Source organism: Fragaria vesca, linkage group LG2 (assembly GCF_000184155.1).
Source record: "Fragaria vesca subsp. vesca linkage group LG2, FraVesHawaii_1.0, whole genome shotgun sequence".
Lineage (NCBI taxonomy): Eukaryota > Viridiplantae > Streptophyta > Magnoliopsida > Rosales > Rosaceae > Fragaria > Fragaria vesca.
Genome location: NC_020492.1, coordinates 12702621 through 12706776, shown reverse-complemented (window position 1 = coordinate 12706776; position 4156 = coordinate 12702621). Strand labels below are relative to the sequence as shown.

Genomic DNA, 4156 nt, shown 5'->3' with positions numbered 1-4156 from the left:
GCGGTGCTACACTACGCCATTAAGGTGGATAGACGGGTGTATAAATATGTGTTCATACCCCCTATGTGAATTAAACACTCATATAGGGCTACTACGCTCACGTCACATCATAATGCGCCTATATGCTACGCCATTAAGGTGGACAGACACATATGGTTAGCTAGCATTTTATATACATACTCTCTCATAAATACATATTTATATCTACCGAAAATCCCATTTTCGGTAACTCTCCAAAAGAAATAAAAATCGTCAAATTAAAATAACGTCAAAAATATTCCTCAACATTTAATATTCAACCAAAAACTATAGCATCCATTTATTTAAAATAAACGTCCACTCACAAATTTGGCCTAAGCCTGATGTCGATCTGGGGCCTCGTCTGCCCGAGCCTCCTCACGTCCTGTTCCAAATATAATATTAATTTCCCAACTAACAATCCAACATTTAATCAAAATAGGCAAAATTAACCGAGAGCCGTAACTACGCTCATCATTGCCTAACTTCGATATTCTTAAATCGAAACGATCCGAACTTAAATATCATACTCGGCAGCCGTAATTATAACCTCCCCAAAAATACGACTTAAATCCTACGACCGGATTCTACATTAATTAACCGCCAAAAATACCCCACTTCGGAAATCCATAAACCTATCCAAAACTCATCCAAAAATTCCATAACTCACTTCAATAAACTCCCCTTAATATTTCAAATTTAACAACATTAAAAATCTCCCAACCGGCGGCGGCCGGAGGCCAATTCCGGCGACCTCCAAAACCTATGAAATTTTGACAGCATCTTCCTCTCATCATGCTCTACAACTTTCCTAACTAGCACAAACCCAAAGTCCAAGCCTAGCTATGCCAATCGAACAGAAACCTCAAAAACGCTATAAAACTTCCACCTCAAATTTCTCCTTACCTAGCTCAAGAGGGAGTGAGTCCTTTGGAGGAGTTGCTGCACGGGAGGAGGGCTACACAACGAGCCAAGGATCGTCGGTTTTGGTGGCCGGAGGAGGGAGCTCCGGCGAGAAGACAAACGGCGTCCAAGGAGGATTTCCTCCGATCGGCGGGGCTGCAGCGCCGCTCACCAGCCCAGGAAGGCGGCGGGGAGGACGACAGACCGTGCTGGAGTGGTGCGGCATCCCTGCTTGGTCGGACGACAGCGGCTAGTGGAGGTTTCCGGCGGAAGAAGAGAGAGAGCTTGGGAGTGGAAACCGGGAGGGAGAGAGAGGGAAAAAGAAAAGTGAGGGCTGGGTTTGGGCCTGTCCAACCCGGTCCATCACCTATATACTACCCAATTCTAAAAATAAAACACCCCGAAAAAATAATACCCGAATAAAAATACTTTTTACTAGCTAAAATTTACCATTTTTACCGCTATCGTAATTTCCTCCTACGAATAATCCTCCGCACACAATCGTCCCCGAAACCCCTCTAGGGACCAATTAAACTATTAACTCAATGACGGAGACGGTAAAATTCTTATTATAATCAAGTTAGTAAATAAGGTAAAAATTTAAGGGTCGGGATGTGACACCGATATCCATTAGGGAAACCATTCTCACATATCTGTGCTCCAATTAAGGAATAATATGGACTGTTGTTCAATTCTAAAGTTTCAAATATCAAGGCCTGTTTCATTCCAATCCCACACATCTTGTGAGAAGGATTATTATCATATTCATTTCTAAAGAATCAAAGATCAAGGCCGTCACTAGCAAAGGCGATCGAAAGTGCACGTCCACAGCGGAATACATATCTTAGGGAAACATTAAGATATATCACTGAAACCATCGCAAACGGCTTAATAGTTTACAGTCAAGTAGGGAACTATATGTAGCTGTTAATAATGGACAATTTAAAGAGAAAAAAAACATAGATAATTTTAACATTTACATACTAAAAAGTGAACGTCTGCAGTTTGTAACTATGAGTGTAAATTTCATTATCTTTCTATTTGGACATAAAAGAGGGCAAAATCTGGACTACACGCGTTGTAGCGAACGGCAAACGGATCCGTTGACGAAAGGGCAGTTCTGTAATTTTGGGTCGTCTCGGTAACTTCTTGATTTCACAACTGTATTGAGGGATAGAACTAAGAATTTTCGTTCCCCACACACGTCTCAACTCTCAAGCCTTTGTCTGCTGTACTTCCTATTTATTTCAAGTAGATCCTTGTATCAGTAGATATTGAAGAAAGTGCTCGGCTCAACCATTCTGCAGTGATGAGGCACATCCTGACCAAATCCCAGTGTTCTGACCCTAAACACTTTGAAAGGATTTCTAAAATTGATTTTTTTGCCATGTCCAGCAGTGTGATTGTCAAATACCTCAACCAATATTCAGTATATTCAGTTAAGTTATCTTCATCATCTTGTATTTAGCTCATCAAACAAGTAATTAGACTAATCAAATTCTTAAAGTTACAGACATTAATATTTAGCATCATCAAACAAGCAATTAGACTTCCATTGAGGAGCTGAAGGATACTTGTCACCCTCCATATTCACATACTAAAAGAAAGAGGGTATGGTATAACTTTTTTATTGTTGTTGTTGAGAAAGGGTATGGTATGACTATACAAAGAGAGACTCTGGAAATGGAGGTAGGAGTATGAATGAGAGAAAGAGACGAGGTCTTTGATCTTCTTGTTGCGAGATTGAGCTGATGAGCTTTTGACTTTCGTTAGATAGCTCTCAAATGAGGAACGCACGCTTCGCTTCGACTTTTGGTTATCCTGGTGCTTCTTTGGGAAGGTTGTTACCAAGTGCAATCTGCGAACCCAGTACTGCCAACAAGAACAAGTGCAAACTGAAATGGAATCGAGAAAAAAAAAAGTGCAAACTGAAACGACCGCCTTTTAGATCACAATATTTAGTTACAGACGAAGTGCTTTTATAAAGCAAGATTGGCTTTGTAAGGCGTATGCTTCATCAGCAAAACTACTTACCAACAATTCAATGTCCTTCCCCATTACCAGCAACACTGCTGGATTTGCTTAACCAACTCGAAACCCCCTAACTCCAGCAGACATGATGAGAACAAAAGAGACATGTTACTTCTCATGAATAGCTAGCACAATGCCAGATACTAGTAGTTGAAGCTCCATATCTAAACAGAACAAGATTAGAGAATACAGACAACCTGTGGGAAATATAGTTGCCTCGATGCATTAGCAAGGGCAGAGGTTGCTACTGTAAGTGAATGCCATACAACTTCATAACATAAACTGGAAAACCACATATGCTCATCACCTACTTAATGATTGTCAAGTATCATTTATAAGACAGCAGGTGGTGATACGTTTGGAATGGAAAACACCATTTGCAGTTGCACAAGCCTTAAACATCTGAGAATCATGTCAGATCGATGCCAATCCCACACCAAAGACATGGAACAAACTCAACATGAACCAAAAATGAATATAGTTCAAATTTTAAACTAATGTAACAAGCTGAGTGTTACCGGAGCAGAGAAATTTAGGCAGCAGGCAAGTACATTGTGTCACCAAATAGGCAAATACTAATTGAATACAAAGTTGTTAAATGTTTTAATAATTACAAGACATTGAGAAAGAGAAAAAACAAAAACAAATAAAGAGATTTAAGTGAGGAAGAAATCAATATCATTCTACAAGGGCCAACGCTTGGTTAATTTAACACATCCTCCGACACACCTGAGCAGAGTAATTGACAAAATGTTTGGCTGCAGATCATATTTCACAACATCTCTTGTGACTTTCTCACGCAACGACCGACCTTCCTCTTGAAATCATCTCTTCGATCTCTCCATTCCTTCTGCAACACACAAACCAACATGACGTTATGATTAAATATTTATAAATGAAATGCAACATAACCAGAACTCCATAAGTTAACTAAACAGTTACCACAACCAGAATCAGTACATAACCAGGAAAACTAAAAGGTTTCAAATCATCAAGTACGACAAATTTGAACATAGCCCATAATGGATCCGCACAAACTCCAAAATATTAACACAAACAAATGCTTCGCTCATAACACAGCATTGCTAAACAATCATGAAGCAACTAAAGCTTCTTCCATCATCCAAATGGCAAGAATCAAGTAACCAGTTTACTTCATTATTGCAGCCTAAAAATATGTGTTATAGGCATAGACTTTACCAAA

General features: G+C 39.5%; 1 pseudogene across 1 annotated transcript in view; it reads right to left on the bottom strand.

The window, feature by feature from the left end:
- Positions 1-3710: 3710 nt before the first annotated feature.
- The window catches only part of LOC101297613, a 1824-nt pseudogene continuing 1378 nt past the window's right edge, over positions 3711-4156 (bottom strand). The window contains exon 4 of the transcript XR_184140.1: positions 3711-3802. The product of XR_184140.1 is annotated as a ubiquitin-conjugating enzyme E2 7-like (transcript). The remainder of the gene's footprint in view (positions 3803-4156) is intronic.